This window comes from Microtus pennsylvanicus, chromosome 10, assembly GCF_037038515.1.
Source record: "Microtus pennsylvanicus isolate mMicPen1 chromosome 10, mMicPen1.hap1, whole genome shotgun sequence".
Lineage (NCBI taxonomy): Eukaryota > Metazoa > Chordata > Mammalia > Rodentia > Cricetidae > Microtus > Microtus pennsylvanicus.
Genome location: NC_134588.1, coordinates 25,598,508 through 25,616,310, shown reverse-complemented (window position 1 = coordinate 25,616,310; position 17,803 = coordinate 25,598,508). Strand labels below are relative to the sequence as shown.

The window sequence follows — 17,803 nt, the reverse complement described above, 5'->3', positions numbered from 1 at the left end:
GCAAAGCAAATGATGACTCAGCTCTCTTGTGTTATACAGCAGGGGAGAGGGCTCTTTGGAGAGCCAGTTAACTTGTGAAGTATAAAGGAAAATACACAGGAGCTACCTGTTTCTTAATGAACTGGAAAATGCTAACTCAAGTGTAGGCCTTGATGGGGATGGTAATGGCCCTGATAAAAATAATTGTTTTCCTTAATCTAGTCACCATTGATCATGCCTGTACTTTGTACCTGAAGAAGGTCCCTAGGCTGTGTGCCTAGCTTTTCTCATAGGTAAAGTAGGAAGATTGTGGGATCAAGGTATCTTTCTTTCCTTCTGCAATGAGTATTGCTATGAGTGCCATCCACACCCCCGCAATTAGGATGGCCACACATGAGATTTGCCTTTTGAAAATTCTCAGTTCATTCCTTTCAATACCACACTATTATAAGAGCTATAGGAATCTTAGGTAAACAGACATCTCACCAGGAGGGGAATGATTTTTAGGCAGATAATACTAAATGTTCCATTGGGGAATCCTCTCTGGTAAGATTGGTTCAGGAGCTTACAGACTCCACCCGGATCCACCACAAGGTCCCTCAGCCTTCAACTGTGGCAGGCTAGGAAGATGGCACTGTGGGAGGTCCCAGAAGCTACTTGAGAGGGTCAGCCAGAGGCTAGTGCTGACAGTGAGCATGCATAAGCAAGGCAATGTACCAGAAATGCATGATCGCTGAAGCCAGTGCCACAGGTGGCCAGTCTCAAAGTCCCCTGTGGATGAATATCATCTTAGAGGCTTAAGATGCCAGCCATTCCTTGCTCTTCTAGGGTCTCCTGCAAAAGTCCAATTTTTGTTTTATTCTATTGGGCCTGTAAGTTTGTGCCATCAGTGTTCAGTTAGGGCTGCTTCAATAACATCAGTGCCCTGTGCCACATGGAGTTGGTTCATTACCATATCAAAGCCTGCCTTAGGCTTGGTTCCAGTTGGAGCTGGCTTGTGGTTAGCTCCTGTTTCACAAGCTTTACATTATTCCAAGTCACATAAAAGAGTTTGCCAAAGTGGGGATACAGGTGTGCCACCTGCCTGAGAGGAGTGGCCTCAGAGGCTAGGTCTGACTAGCTCAATTTACCCCCCAGGCTCCCATTCAGGGCCTTGGGTTGACCCACCCTAGCATCTTACCCCATCTGTGACCTATGCGAGCATGTGCGGGACTGGTCCTCAGATGTTACCTGCAGGATCACCAGACATCCTTTCCTACAGCATCAAATGCTTTGAATTTTCAGGACATATGTTTGGTCTGGACCACTTTTGTAAATGCATAGGACTGGTTGCTTAAATGACAACTCTTCTTGGAGATCCGAAAGAGGTTTTAAATCTGGGGGAGGGGAAAAAGAAGAAAAAGGATTTTTTACCATTTCTTGGCACACCTGTATCCCCACTTTGGCGAATGGCCATCCATTCTCCATCCAGTTTTGGTCAAGCTCCCTGCAGTCATCTTTCCTGCCTACCTCAGTTTGTCTTATACTCCACCTAGAAATCTAACAAATATTCTACTGTCCTCCCTACCTTTAAATTATAGCTCGAGTTTGATAGGCTTCCCCTTTCTCATGTGACAGTCTTATGTAAGCAGCCTTCCTTTCTTGCCTGGGCCACTGCAGAGACCCTTTGGGAAGTGTCTGCCCCTCCCCTTACTCTTAAATTCTGAGGACAGGTTACTCTGCAGCTCCTAATGTGTCCTGACTTCCTTGCTTCCCATGACACAAACTTGGACCCAATCACTGACCAGCTCCTTGTGGTCCCATTCTCCCTTTCTTCTCAGCCCTCATCTCCCCAGACTCCCTGCCCATGATTAACTCTTTCCCTCTCTTGGCCTTTGAGCTCACTGAACAGAGTCCCAGGCTGAGCAAAGTCCCACTCAGAGACAGTGAACCTGAAAACAGGTGTCTATGTGGCTCTCTTTACATCCCCCAAGGCCTTTTATTTAAATGCTTTGGTAAGGCCCATTTATGCCATTTTGTTTGATATAGAAATAATTTCCCAAATTATAGATCAAATGCCCCCCTGTATTCCTTCAGTGCTTGCCTCAACACAAAACTTTTTCTAGCTTGTTATTTGTACTCAGCAGTTAAGTGTGAACTTCATCCACAGAAAGTCTTTTTGTCCCTTGTATCAAATGCAAAATCCCAAACTCTCAGATTAGTGTCTTATACGTAGTTTGTGCTCAATAAATGTTATTGACTTATTGAATCTATACACAAAGATTTCTGTCAGACAATATGCTTATATTTCCTCCTAAAATATCAGAAAATTTGGCAACACTGGGGGATAGCTTCCCGGGGTAGCGGTCATCTGGGCAGGCTGAGGGGCTGTTCCCACCTGATGCTCTCCATCACTTCCTGTTGTTCTCTCCGTGCTGACTGTAATTGACTCAACTCTGCGTGACTTCCAGTCTGGTTCTGTTTCTGTTGATAAGGAAACAACACCTACTCCTTTCCACGAAGGTAACAAACTCTTTTACTTTTTAAAATCGCTTTATTATACTGAGGTCAACAATAAAATCATCATGCAGCTGGGTTGAGAAAGTCACTCAAGCCAACCCTTGTGCATTCCGGAACTCTGCCATCTTCCATGAACTTCTGTTGGAATCGCCATCTGAAGCTTCACACTGGATCGTTTCCTCTCCTTATAAGTTCCGTTTATATGTACTTAGCCTTGCCCCACACAGAAGCCAAATGCTATGATACAATTGAAACCAGAAAGACAATTACTTTATATCTTGTTGTGATGCGTGTGTCCTTTTGCTTGCATTCTGTCCCCCTTTTCACCTAATGTCACCCTTTCTTGGTCTCCTCCTAAATATCATACTATATACACATACAGATGTTTTTATATATAACATTTATATAGCATATGTATGTAATTTTTTGAGTTTGGGTGACATTGCTTAATATAATCCTAAATTCATCACTATTTTACTTTTTTCTTTTCTTTTTTTAATAAAGAAAACACCCAATCTTTTTTTCATTTTCCATATCAATCCACTCCCTCCACTCCACTCATTCCCTCCACCCTCACCCCAACCCAGCCCAACATCCACTCCCCAGAGAGGTCAAGACACATTGCATCAAGGAAGGACCAAGGCCTCCTTGCTACTATATCTAGGCTGAGCAAGGTATTCAAATATCCAAAGAGAATGGATAAAAAGCCAGTAAAAGCAGCAGGGGCAAATCCTGGTGCCATTGCCAGTGGCCCCGCAGTCTTCCCCAGCCATACAATTGTGACCCACATTCAGAGAGTCTAGCTTGGTCCCATACTGGTTCCTTCCATGTACAGCTAGAGTTGGTGAGCTCCCATTAGCTCAGGTAAGCTATTTCAGTGGGTGTCCCCATCATGATCTTGACCTCTTTGCTAGTATTCTCACTTCTGCCACTGGTCAGTACTCCACTGTGGATCTCTGCCCCTGTCTCCATCAGTTGCTGGATGAAGGTTCTATGGTGACATTTAAGGTAGTCATCAATCTGACTACAGGGCCTGGCTAGTTCGGGCACCATCTCCACTATTGCTTAGGGTCTTGACTAGAATCATTCTTGTGGATTATTGAGAATTTCTCTAGTGCCTGATTTCTTGCTAGCTCCATAATGGCTCCTTCAATCAAAATATCTCTTTCCTTGCTCTCTGTCCCTGTCCTTCCTCCATCTCAACTATCCAAAGCATGTTCAATCATACTACAAAGACATTTGTTTAACTATGTTCATAGCAACATTATTTGTAATAGCCAGAACCTGGAAACAACCTAAATGCCCCTCAACCAAAGAATAGATGAAGGAAATGTAGTACATTTACACAATGGAGTACTAGTCCATGGTAATTTGCATGCAAGTGGATGGATCTAGGAAAAAAACATCCTGAGTGAGGTGACCCAGAAAGATGAACATGGTATGCACTCACTCATAAGTGGATACTAGCTGTAAAGCAAAAGATAATGAGTCTACAGTCCATGATCCTAGAGAAGCTAAGTAACAAGGTGAACCCCAAGAGAAACATTTATAGATTCCCCCTGGGAAGGGGAAATAGACAAGATCTCCTGACAAAATTGGGATCACAGGGGTTGGGGGAGAAGGGAGGGCGAAATGGGAGGAATCGGGGAAAGGGGAGGAGAACTTGAAGGAATTGGATATTTTACTTTTCTTTACAACTCAGTAATAATTCTGTTTTGCATATGTACTGTAATATGCCTGCTTTTGTGCTAGGACCATGCTGTTTTTATTACTCCAATGCTGTAATAAAGCTTGGAATCTCTCATGGTAATCCCCCAGCTTTGTTCCTTTTGCTCAGGGTTGCTTTGGCTATCTGGGATCTTTGGTGCTTCACTATGGATTTTAAGATTTTTTTTCTATTTCCATGTAGAATGTCATAGATATTTTGATTGGAATTACATTGAATTTTCATGGAATTTACAAATTGCTTAGTAGGAAGATCATGTTGACAATATTAATTCTGTCCATGGGCTTGGGAGTCCTTTCCATTTTCTAATGTCTTCTTCACTTTCTTCAGAGATGTGAAGTTTTCACTGTAGAGGTCTTCCACTTCCTTGGGTAGGTGTATTCCCAGATACTTTACCTTTATTGAGGCCATAATTGTGAAAAGGAGTGTTCGTTGTTGGTTTACAGAAGGATTTTATGAGTCAATTTTGTATCCTTCTACTTTGCTGAAAGTGTTGACCATTTAGAAGACATATGGTAGATTTTTGGGAGCCCTCTTAAATATGATACTATATCACCTTCAAAGAGGGATAATTTTACGTTTTTCATACATGGATTCCTTTAATTTCCTTCTCTTGCCCTAATGCTCTGTCTAGGGCCTCACGCACTATGTTGACAAGGTTTGGGGATATTGAACAGTCCTGTCTTGTTCTTGATTTTAATGGGATTGCTCTGAAATTTTCCTCCACTTAGAATCTTGTTGGCTGTGGCCTTGTCATATACACCCTTATTATGTTGAGTTGTTTTCCTCTAATCCTATTCTGTCTAGAACTTTTATCAGTTGGATAAAAGGCATGTTGGATTTTATCGAAGACCATTATGGATCTATTGAAATGATCATGTGATTTTTGTCTTTAAGTCCATTTATATATTATATTTATTGACTAGCATATAATGTACCATCCCTATACCTATGTCTAATGCCAATTTTATCATGGTAGGTGATCTTTCTGGTATGTGCCTATATTTAATTAGCAAGTATTTTATTGAGAATTTTTGCATCTATTTGCATCAGGGATGTTGTTTTCTTGTGTTTCCCTACTTTTTGTTTTAGAGTAATGATGACTTTGTAGAATGGCATTGGAAATAGACCTTCTATTTATTTTTCTTTATTTTTGAATAATTTTAGAAGTGTTGGTTGTTGTTCTTTGAAAGTCTGGTAGAATTCTACTGTGAATCTTTCAGGGCCTTGATCTTTTTAGGCAGAAGATTTGTGACTGCTGTTTCAGTCTTTGTTGTTGTTTTAGGTATGTTTAGGTCACTGAAATCTCCTTGGCTGGATTTGGTGACTTGACCACTCTGGAAATTCACCCATTTCTTTTAGATTTTCTAACTTAATAGAGTATAGGTTTTTAAGATATTTCATGCCAGGCGGTGGTGGCGCACGCCTTTAATCCCAGCACTCGGGAGGCAGAGGCAGGAGGATCTCTGTGAGTTCGAGGCCAGCCTGGGCTAGAAGAGTTAGTTCCAGGACAGGAACCAAAAGCTACGTAGAAACCCTGTCTCGAAAATTAAAAAAAAAAAGATATTTCATTAGGACATTCTGAATTTCTTTGTTGTCTATTACGGTGTTTCTCTCTTCATCTCTAATTTTATTTATTATTTGGATTGCCTCTTTCTTTCTCTGGGTTAACTCACCTTTGTTGAACTTGGCTATCTTTTCTAAAGACCAACTATCAGATTTGTTGATTCTTTATACTGTTTGTTTGCTTCTGTTTTGTTAGTTTCTACCCTGGCTTTTATGGTTTCTTCTCATCTCCTGGACTTTGGATTGTTTGTTTTTCTTCTCCTAAGTACTTTAGCTGCACCATCAAGTCACTCACTTGTATTCTTCCTAATGTTTTAATGTATGCACTTAGAGCTATCAATGTCTGTCTTATGACTGCCACTAATGTTTCTCAAAGGTTTGGTATGCTGTGTCTTTATCTTCCTTTATTTCCAGGAATGTTTATATCCATTTTGATTTCTTCTGGACTAATTCATTTTGCAGTAGTCTGCTATTTAATCTCCACAAGTTTATATAAGTCCTAGAGATTCTTTTCTGTTTATTTGAGACTTTATTGGATTGTGGTCAGATAAGATATTCAGTTGTATAAATTGTTATTTATTCTTTGAGATTTGTTTTGTGTATGAGTAAATGCTCTGTTTTACAGTATTACATGGGCTTCTCTTATTTTTTATCTTGAAGGCATACTTTAACTTTATTTTCTCAGATTGGAAAGGTAAAATTAAGGTACCTAACATGCCTAGTAAGAATTAACTGATTTTATTTTTAAAAATAGGAAGCAGCTATTATGCTCCTCTTTTGTTAACTAAAATAAAAGTGAATTGTCTAACTCATATGTTAACCACAGTTGGTGTGGTTTTGGTGAAATAGTATGAGAAACAATAAAATCTATTTCTTTGAATTAGTTTTCTTACTGACTGAACATTATTTCATTTTCTTTTTCTCTCCTTTATTAGAAATAGATTGTTTTCTCATACAGTCTAACCTAATTACAGTTTCCTTTCCCTCTACTCCTCCCAATTCCACCCCACCTCTCTTTCTATCCAGATTCACTCCCTTTTCTATCTCTCATTAGAACAGAACAGGTTTCTAGGATTTCAACCAAATATTATAAAATAAAATCAAAGTTGTGTAAGGTAAACCAACAGAAGGAAAAGAGCCCTAAGAAAGTCACAAGAACTAGAGATCCACTCATTCACACATTCTGGAGTCCCATAAAAATACTAAACTGAAAGTCATAACATATACACAGAGGACCTGGTGCAGAGCCATGATGGCCCTGTGTTTGCTGCTTCAGTCTCTGTGAGTTCTATGAGCTTTGCCTAGTTGAATTAGAGGGCTTTGTTCTACTGGTGTGTTCCATCCCCCTGGCTCTTACACTCTTTCTTCCTCCTCTTCCAAGGGGTTCCCTAAGCTCTAAGGGGAGGGATTTGATTACAAGAACCCATTTAGATTCTCTCTCCACATAATGTCTGACTGTGGCCTCTGCCTCTGTTTCCATCTGCTGCTGGAACCTTCTCTGATGATGGCTGAATAAGACACTGCTCTATGAGTAGAGTGGAAAACCATTACGAGTCCTTTTAGTGACCTCTCCCCTTTTCTGTCCAGTAGTGTCTCGTTTTCCCTTAGATCCCTGGACTATCGAGTTTCTGGTTCTTGGTCATCCAAGCAGTGTCAGATATACGTTCCATCAAATCAGATATTGGTTGGTTATGCTCCCAAGCTTTGTGCCACCATTGGCCTAGCACATTTTGTAGACAGGACAGACTGCAGATCAATGGTTTTGTGGCTGGGTTGGTGTTTATGTTTCTCTTTTGGTAGCCTGCAGAGTACCTTCCCATACCAAAGTCACTAAAATGTAGGGGTCAAGGTTCTATGTAGGCACCAGCTCACCCTCTCCATGTTCAGTGAGTTGTGTGGAGTTGTCTTCAGCAATGGACCTTCCCAGTTTGGGAAGAGCAACCCATTGTCTTGGTAGCAGCCTCTCATTTACATGGGCTTCTAATAAGAATATGTATTCTTTGATGTTTGGGTCTAATGTTACATAGATACTGGTTGGGATCATTTGATGTGTGATGTCATTTAATTTTAATGTTTCTCTCTTTATTTTTTGTTGAGATGGCCTGTTTATTGGAGAAAGTAGGGTATTGGAATCACCTACTATTACTGAGTTGGAGATAATACGTGTTTTGAAGTATGATTTTAATGAAATTGAGTGTTCAAGAGTTTAGTGTATTTATGTTCAGGATTGTAATATCTTCTTGGTTAATCATTCCCTTTATTGTAATGAAGTGTTCTTCTTTATTTCTTCTGACTGATTTTAGTCTGAGATCTATTTTGTCAGGTATATGGATAGCAACACTTGCTTTCTGGTCCCATTTGGTTCTAAACTTTTTTCTATTCTTTCACTTTAACGTAGTGTCTATCTTTGAAGGTAAGATGAGTTTCTTGTAGATAACAAAAAGATGGATGTTGTTTTTTACTCCGTTTAGCTAGCCTGACCCATTTGGTTGGGGACTTGAGGCCATTAATATTTACAGTTGCTATTGAAAGGCTTGTGTACATTGTTGTCATTTTCTTTTTCTTTTCTGTTTGTGTGCTTGTTTCTCTTTTGTGTCTTAGTAATTATAATTTCATTTGTTTTCTTTCTATAGTTTCTTGGTTATGTTCATGCCTTTCTTTAGTTTGAAGCCTTGCTTCCAATGTTCTTAGCAGAGATGGTTTAGTAGACATGAATTTCTTTAGCCTGTTTATGTCACAAAAAGTTTTCCTTTTCCCTTGAATTGCCACGTATAGTTTTGCTGGGAGTAGTATAGGTTTTTATGTTCATATGGATTTTAGGGTGGTCTCTTAGAATGCAGATAGCATTACTCTAAGCCAGTGGATCTCAACCTGTGGGTCACAATCCCTTTGGGTGTTGAACGCTCCTTTCCCAGGGGTTGCCTAAGACCATTAGAAAACACATATATTTACATTATGACTCAAAGCAGTAGCAATATTGTAGTTATGAAGTAGCAATAAAAATAATTTTATGTTTGGGGGCCACCATAATATGAGAAACTGTATTAAAGGGTCACAGCATTCGGAAGGTTGGGGACCATTGCTAAGGTCTTCTGGCTTATAAAGTTTCCTTTAAGAGGGAAATTGTTATTATTATGCATTTTTCTTCATATGTAACTTGTGATTTTCCCCTCTTATAGCTTTCAACAAAGTCTCTTTATTCTGTATATTTAGTGTTTTAATTATAACATGTCTTTGGAGTGTTCTGTTCCTGTCTGTTTGGTGCTGTGTGCCTTTTGTGTTTGTATAGGCAAGTCATCCTTTAATTTGGGGAGAGACTTCCTCTTTGATGGTATTTAAGATATGGTCTATACAATTTACCTGCAAGTCACCTGCTTCTATGCCTATGATTCATAGAATTGAATTTTTCATGGTGTCTCAGAGTTCCTGTATTTTCCTTTTGTGTTTTTCTTTTAATTATGCTACTCTTTAATTGAGTGGTTCAATCTCTGATTTTCTATCTTCTACTTGATCCATTCTATAAGTAAGATTTTCCTTTGTGTTTTTAAATTGGGTTAGAGTTTTTCACTTCCATCTTCATTCTTATTTGGATTTTGTTCAGTACTTCTATCTCTTTATTGAATTTACTTTTGAAATCCTGAATTACCTTTGGCATTTCGTCCAGCCTCATATTGGTGTTTTCTTGAACTGCACTCGGGAATTAATTCTTATTATCATTAAGATGTTTGCTGCTTGTGTTCTCTTTAAACCCCTTGAATTCTATGGTCATCTTAGTGATTATTCTTTCAAGTTCTGTGTCCTGGATTCGTCTAGACAATTCTCATTTGAGAACATCTCTATGGTTTGGGAGGGGAACATATTGTCTTGACTGTTGATATTGTTGGTGTTTGGGAATGTGACCTGGGCAGGTGAACTCAGTCAGTTCTTCAGAGAACATTTTCATTTTTATTGGAGAGATGGAGGTAATTTTAATTCAGTGGTTACTGAGAAAGCATGCCAAAGTGACTCCTAGTTGGATCAATGTAGGCAGGCAGGGACCTGGGCACTCTCAAGTCATGTGATCCAAGCTAGGCCTGAGAGTGTGGGGATGGCGCAGGTGGGCAGAGACCCCTTCAACCTGTTTTCCAGTCAGCAGTCCTATAGTTTACCTTCTAAACACCTCCTTTTTCTCTCAACACCAGTGTTTTTCTTTCTCAGTCTCTCAAATCATCATTGGAGTAAACTCCTGATCTTAAAATCTCCCTGCCTTCACCCAAGTCCATTACAATCCATGTCATTAATATTACAGTTTTAAAAAAGATTCTATCTTATGTAGATTTAACTCTTATGTTAGAATCTAAACCCTTGTTGTTATGTCTTCAGATCCACTCCCTGTCTGCTTTCTCATGTGTCCCCCACTTCTTCCTTCCACATACCCTGCCCCGTGGCACTTCTCTTCTTTATTCTGTTCCCCCCCTTACCTGTTAGATGCCTTCCTAACACATATCTGCCTGACTTCTCTTATTTCACGAAGCAAATTAGCCATTGGCATCTCTGGGAAGTCTTCTGTCCTAGTTGCTGTAATAAGACACTGAACAAAAGCCACTTGGGAGGCGAAGGGTTTGCTTTAGCTTATACGTTACATCTCATCATTGAGAGCAGCCACAACAGGAGCTCCCAGAGCCGAGAGAGAGGAGCCAAAGCAAAGACCATAGAGGAACAGGGCTTACTGGCTTCCTTCCAACCTCATGGTCAATTGTCTTTCACAGCCCTAGCCCACCTTACCAGGGATAGGACCACCCAGACCACCTATGGTGTACTGGGACCTCCTTCATCAATTAGAATTAATTGATGTGCCCACAAACCAATTTGATGGAGGCCATTTCTCAACCGAGATTCTCTCTTCCCAGATATGTCTAGGTTTGTGCCAAGCTGACTAAAACCAACAATGACTCCCTCTGTGGCTTTTATACAATAGGCAGTGTTCTGTTACAGCAATGATATGTACTTTATGTTATCATCAGACCATAGCCTTTCAAGAACAAAGATTAGAGTTTAATCTTTTTTTAAATCTTGACAGCTAATACAATGTGTGACATATAAGATATGCTCAATAAACACAAGAATGAATGGGTAAAAGCTACCTGGATAGAGAGATATTTAGCTTAATCTGAGGCTCTTTCATTGCCTGTCTTGACCTTAGGGATATGTACTCATGGCTCTATAAAAATGAAACCAGAAAATTAAAAAAAATCACAGAACTTTATTTTTCACTATTTCATACACCCTTTTAAAATCATATTCTTTCCCCCATCCCTATTACTCCCAGATCCTCCCCCATACCCATGTCCCGAAGTCTATGAATTAATAGATATCTCACAGATATGCCCACAGACCAATCTGATGGGGTCCCTTTGGGATTGGCTACCTATTGTCGGGCATGGGGCCGGAGTCACTCCATTGAAGAAAACTGATTTCCTCCCCTGCCAGCTCTCAAGAGGAAACAGCCTATTTCTTGGCTAGGGGTAGGACTTTGTGCCTACTTCCCCTTCTCAGTGCTGGAATTTTGTCTAGTTTAAACCTGTGTAGGTTGTGCATGCTGTCACAGTTTCTGTGCGTTCACATGTGGATCAGTCCTATTGTGTCTAGGGAATGTTATTTCCTTAGAGTCATGCACCACTTAGATTTACAGTCTTTCTGCTTCCTGGTATGTGTTGGTCCTTGAGTGAGGACTCTTGAGGGAAGAGTTTGATAAAGGCGGCTCATTTAAGGCTGACTGCTCCAAAGGCTCTGTACTTTGTCCCGTTATGGGCATCAGTCATATAGCTTGAAGTCAGTAATTAAATGTCCCTCAGTTTTCCTAGGAACTATGAGTCACAAGATCTGGGTGTTGTATATGATGTATCATAATAGTAAATATATTATGTAGGCTATACAGACACAAAGAAGAACTGAAAGCATAAAACTCGTAGAAAATCAAGGGCAGAAAGCATGGCTTAAAGAAAACATGTAAAGTGAGAGAAAATATACTTACCATTTATATAAGATGCAAACTCATTTCCCATTTAAAATTATATTTAAAAAGAATAACAACCCAGCTCCACTAATTCTGTGGTTCTATCAGTGCATAAAAACTTAATGTTTGTTCCCTATAAATTTAAAGCCATCCTCCTCCACCCTTGCATTGAAGTATTTCTAGAAAGAGTTACATTAAGCACCAACGTTCTACAACTTTGGATTGCTGCCAGCGGCTGATCTCTGTACCAGGGCTATTCCCTGACCCTGAAGGAATGTGGCACCCCCACAGCACTCCTTTCTATCCACTGAAGTCTCCAGAACGACGTCATCCATGCTTGATGATTTAGACTCCTTTCCTTGTCTGAGTCACCACCCTTGGAAATGCTTCATAGCTCCTTCCCTGTACTCACTCCCGCGGCTGGCACACCCTGGAATCTGTTATCATCTGAAGTGGTTTCATACGTGAAAACTCCATTTCAGACACCAGACTCTGGGATAACCTTTAACCAATTACTCTAGTTTGTCATCAGTTGTCGTCACTAAGACCCGCAGTTCGAGGTCACCTACTTTAGATCTCCCTCTCTTCCTGTGTGCCTTCTTTCCTTCCTCTTTTGATTGACATCTGTGGTGCTCTGCTTCTCCTTCCTTGTTCTTAATGCCCTTAACTGCCCTGTTCTTCTCTTCCATTGTACCTCCTGACAGCACACAACACTGAGCCTCGTGGTTTCCACTTTAAAATCTTCAGAGAAAAGGGGATGATCAAATGGATGCTCCACCATCCTCCCAAATATACTTTCCTTGACCCTCAGTGGGAGATTTTCTCTACTGATTATTGGGTATAAGGCAAGCATCAGCTCCTCCACTCAACACACACACACACACACACACACACACACACACACACACACACACACATTGATGGTACTGAAGGTTTAGTTCCCTGCTATTTCTAGAGAAGAAAGTATTGTCCCTCTGCACCCTTGTTTCTCATCACCTTCCTTAGCTCCAGCGAGGCCACACCCTCCGCTGACCCCTCCTCCTCACAAAGACACTGCCTTCTCAAGGAGCTTTTAGCAGAGGAGTAAATATAAGGAAGACCACACATTTAAGGGGGAATGCTTTCGTGTAAATCTGTCCCGATACATCAGAACCCCATCTTTTTGAAATCTATACAATGTAAATATTCACTTCAATTTGAGAGAGCACATCCCACCTTTATGGGTTGGTCTGGCTATGTGACAATGTGCCCAGTTCACAGGTGACACCAGCATGAAAATGACAAGAAGGGAGGATGGCCAATGATAGAGAAGGGAGGATGGCCAATGATAGAGAAGGGAGGATGGCCAATGATAGAGAAGGGAGGATGGCCAATGATAGAGAAGGGAGGATGGCCAATGATAGAGAAGGGAGGCAAGGAAAAGGGAGCGACAGAACATGGTGATGAGGTTCTGTAGAGAACAGGGCCTGTTTAACCTGCTCTTGTTTCTGGCTCAACATCTAGTACAAAGTTTGAGGAATCATGAAATTTGAGAGTTACTTGAGACAATATAGAGATGAAATGGAGACAGCCTCAGTGCGAATACTTCTGTCTGTGCTGTGGATCAAATGTGTTTCATATCTCCTACTGACAAGAGCAGACAATTCTTGACTTCCTCTCCTTTCTTTAGCTAACTGTCTATTCCTTATGGGGTTCAGGAAAGACTTCTATAATGTCCATTGATTCTTGGTCCTGGAGTTCTTGGACCACTGATGACCTGAAAAATCCCTCCAGTGCTGTGTTCTTTAACCATATGTCTTCAACTTCACATTTAATGTCAAATTAATATACATCTTAATCACAGGAACCAAATTGATGTTGACATCCTCATTCTGTACATGCTGCCAGCACACAAACCCACCCTGTTAGAGAGGCTTGGAGTTGTTGAGAGACAGTTCTTTTCCATGTCTAGTAAAAAGAGAAAGGAGTCAACAGGAGCATCACATGAGGTAAGAGTCCCCAGAGCTGTTGACCTTAACTGTTCACTCTAACTTTAAGATCGGAAACTGCCACAGTGTCCTCCTAAAACCTGTGTGAAATAAATCAGCACAGAGCCGCTAGCTGGAAGGATTGACTTAAGCCCACCTCTGTTTAAGAGACAGGCATGGAATCTCTATGAAGAGAGATTTCTGTTCAGGAACACACAAGGGCCTGTGTCCTTTTATTAACACCAGTTTATTCATTCCTATCAACGAGCCTGGAGCCTTCCAGATGCCTTAAAGTATCTCATTGGGATTCACTTTCCATCCCCGCCAAGTCTACTCTGCACTTCCATGAGCTGGTTGTAGCTTGCTTTACCTTGGGCAGAACTTGGTGTTCTCTGTTTTCTTTTCATTATTCTTTGACACCTTTGTGCTCCAAGAAACTCACCTGGTCGTTCCTCTCCACTCTTTCAGAAATCCAGCCAGGTCAGTTTTAACCGTCTTCAGACACATGGAGCATCTAGCACATGGCACTTCCTGTTAATGGCATATTCATGTGCAGTTATACTTGGCCATTCCAATAAGTGTTTGCAGCGCTTCTGCTGGGTCATGGTTTCCATACCTGATATAGGAAGTTACAGTTGCTCTGGTCAAGTGTTAATGTTTTCATTGAGAAGAACCAGCTCCCACACATCTCCAAAGCTTGCAAGTTTTCATTTTCCTGGACCCATTATAGTTTATATTGTTCCTATCATCTAGAGGATATAGCATTCCTTCTTTATAAAATTATATCTTGGGTGTCAAATGAGAGCAATATGAATAAGCTGTGCATAGCACATGTTTATAATAAAATATATTTAGCTTTTAAGTTTTAAGCAATGAGTTTTCTATCCTAGAAGCAATGATTTTACTTTGGGCCCGAATATAATCTATCTAGGACTTTGAAAAGGAGGTCAAATAGATCCTTCTTCTTACTCACATAATAGACATACTGCATGTATTTGATTTATAAAATAAGAATGCTCAGAATCAAATTACAGATACACTAGGTACTTTCAAATTCAGTGCCTGCTAGACCTTGCTGGCCTCTGTGGAAGTCCTTGTAACCAAGCAAACATGTTATTGCTATGGTATTGGCTCCTGGAACAAAATAAGGCCCTCAGGTCTTTGGGGAGCTGGGCCACTTTGGACTTCAGCTCAAACTGGAGCCTAAGGAATTTAACCATAGAGCTCACACTCATGTACCCACAAATATAGAAAACTTGGCACCCACCTTCCCTGTTCTGCATGTGAATTTGCTCTTCTTCTAGGCTGTCTAATTCGTCATTTGATAAAAGATCGAGTGCCAAGTTTAAATATGTATCTTTTAAATAAAGCTGTATTTTGTTTTAAAAATAAACAATTAAAAGAAAATAGCAAGAGTTGGAACTGTGTGCAGGAATGTCAGAGTGGAAGAACTCAGATGCGTGAAAGTGGAGTTCAGTAAGACATGAGTGTACCCTATTCTAAATACTGCCCAGAGTGGAGCATTGAGATCCTGTGGGAAAGGAGGGAGAGGGTACGTACAACTGAAATGTGCATTTTCCTTTGACGTTTCTCCTTCATTCTAGGTACTAGCCCACTACAAAGGCCTTGCAGAATCAAGGAATCAACGTTGTAGAGTTGGGTATCATAATTTTCACTAGCCTATTTATTTTATTTTGCTTTCTCAAGACAGGGTTTCTCTGTGCAACCTTGGCTGTCCTAGAACTTGCTCTGTAGACCAGGTGGCCTCAAACTCACAGAGATCTGCCTGTCTCTCTACCTTCTAAGTGCTGGGATTAAAGGGATGCGCCTCCACCACCACCACCCAGCTAACTAGAAGTTTCTTAATCCCATCATTGCATAATGCCACCACAGAAACCAACTGTACTTGGGACTTACCAGTCTGTGCCTCCATCACAGAACTGTGATAGGGATGGCATGAGGGAGATAGAGTGTCTTCCTTCCTTTATTTCCTGGATTACAGTGCTGTTTATACTATTTCTGTTCGTCTCTGATTGGCTCTTGAACAGCCCACATTTCCCTGTTTCACTCTAGTTCTGGCTTTGGTCTTCTATTGATTGTGAAGATAAGGCTCTGTACTAAGTAGCAAATAGAAAGCCTGAAGCATACGTATTTATTGAGTACGCGATAACTAAAATGCTGTATTGGCTGCTCTACACCAGCTGCTCAGCTCTCATGCTCAGCATCCTCAGGAGTGCTGGTTCATCCCGAGGTTAAGCAGATGTCCAAACACGAAACAAATGATGGAGTAGATTCCACGTTTGCATTTCTCTGGCATCCAAACTCTTGTTTCCCATGGAAATGTGCTTTAAGTTAGAAGTGATTTTGAAATGCTTTTCATAATAGTAACCTCTGAATTTTACCCAAGAGACCCCAGAGATGGGTGCAGGAAGAGCCAGAGAAGGGACGGCAGAAAAGCCCAGAAAACTGGAAACGGTGTTTAACACTGTAAGGGTGCAGCGCAGAAAGTTTTGTTTCATCTTTATCTTCTGTTCCTTTCCCAACCCTAGTTACTGATCTTAATTGTGTTCTCTGGCTCCTCGCTGATACCCCAAAGAGGCAAGTTGTTCTGTTCTAAGTTAGGTCCCTTAGATGCTTTAGATGCAATAAATTGTCCAAATATCTCCAAATCCTCTTAGCCATTCTTGTGTCCTCCCCCCACCCCTGCTCCCCTCAACCCCTCCCCCTCTCTCTCCCTCCCCCCCCTTGGCAATGCAGGCAGGGGACCAGTTCCCAAGACTTGATTCCTTAATGAATGGAAAGCTACAAGCCCTGCCCTTGGGGAGCACCTGAAGCCAGCTCCCTGCAGCTTCTAAGTTCATAGTTGCTGGCCACCAAGGATACCTGGCATTAGAAGTGGCTGCAATTTTAAATGTCAAATCCTCTAGGAAAAGACTGTTTATACCTTTCTCGAGTTTTTCTATAATTTTTAACTCCTATTGAGCCACTCTTCTTTACACTGCAGCTTGTTCGGAAAGGCAGAGTCAGCCGGAAATGACATCCTAAAGAACAGACATTCTGAGCTGGTGGACGAGAGAAATGACACCTAAAGAACAGACCTTCTGAGCTGGTGGACGAGAGAAATGACATCCTAAAGAACAGACCTTCTGAGCTGGTGGACGAGAGAAATGACACCTAAAGAACAGACATTCTGAGCTGGTGGACGAGAGAAATGACACCTAAAGAACAGATATTCAGAGTTGGTGGATGAGAGCCTCCTGAGCCTTAAGCTGTTTGGTGCTGGTGATTATCTGTTCCACACAGAGTTCTCTGTTCAATGTAGTGTGCACTTACGCCCATTCAGGTTCCAAATGGACTGTTAGTGTTGGGGACTTATACACCTCATTGCATCTGAACACTAATCTACAACATTATAGACAGTATACTGCATCTGGACTTTTCCAAATTCTACTCCATCATACACAGCACTGCACATAAGGTCCTCCAGACTCTACCACATCATATACAGCATCATGTCTAGACATCCCAAAACTCTACCACATCACATACAGCATTGCATGTGGGCTCTCCCAGACTCCCACATCACACACAGCACTGCATCTGTCTCCCCCAGGTCCCCACATCACACACAACACTGCATCTGGGCTCCCTCAGACCTCACATCACACAGCACTGCATCTGGGCTCCCCAGACCTCACATCACACACACCACTGCATTTGGGCTCCCCTAGACCTCACATCATACACACACCACTGCATCCGAATCCTCCAGACTCCCACATCACACACAACACTGCATCTGTCTCCCCCAGACCCCACATCACACACAACACTGCATCTCAACCCCCCAGGCCCCATTTTCTATTATATGATGTTTTCTTTTTCTCTGACACAAATACTGATCACTTCATACATATTCTGGGCAGATAAATGATCTGTTTTCTCATAGCTCAGTTTGAAAACATACGACTTACAGATGTTCCTATCATGATACAAACTGATTCATAGCCTAGCTCCAACATATATATATATATATATATATATATATATATATATATATATATATATATA

At 41.0% G+C, this 17,803-nt stretch overlaps 1 long non-coding RNA gene across 2 annotated transcripts in view; it reads left to right on the top strand.

Moving 5' to 3' along the window:
- Nucleotides 1-17,803, top strand: part of LOC142858511 (uncharacterized) — a 27,692-nt gene extending 9,889 nt beyond the window's left edge. Inside the window, exons 3-5 of one of the 2 annotated variants that reach the window (XR_012912034.1) lie at nt 13,609-13,753; nt 15,337-15,387; nt 16,737-17,803. This is a non-coding gene — a long non-coding RNA (uncharacterized LOC142858511). The remainder of the gene's footprint in view (nt 1-13,608; nt 13,754-15,336; nt 15,388-16,736) is intronic. The other variant, XR_012912033.1, reaches the window with a different exon arrangement.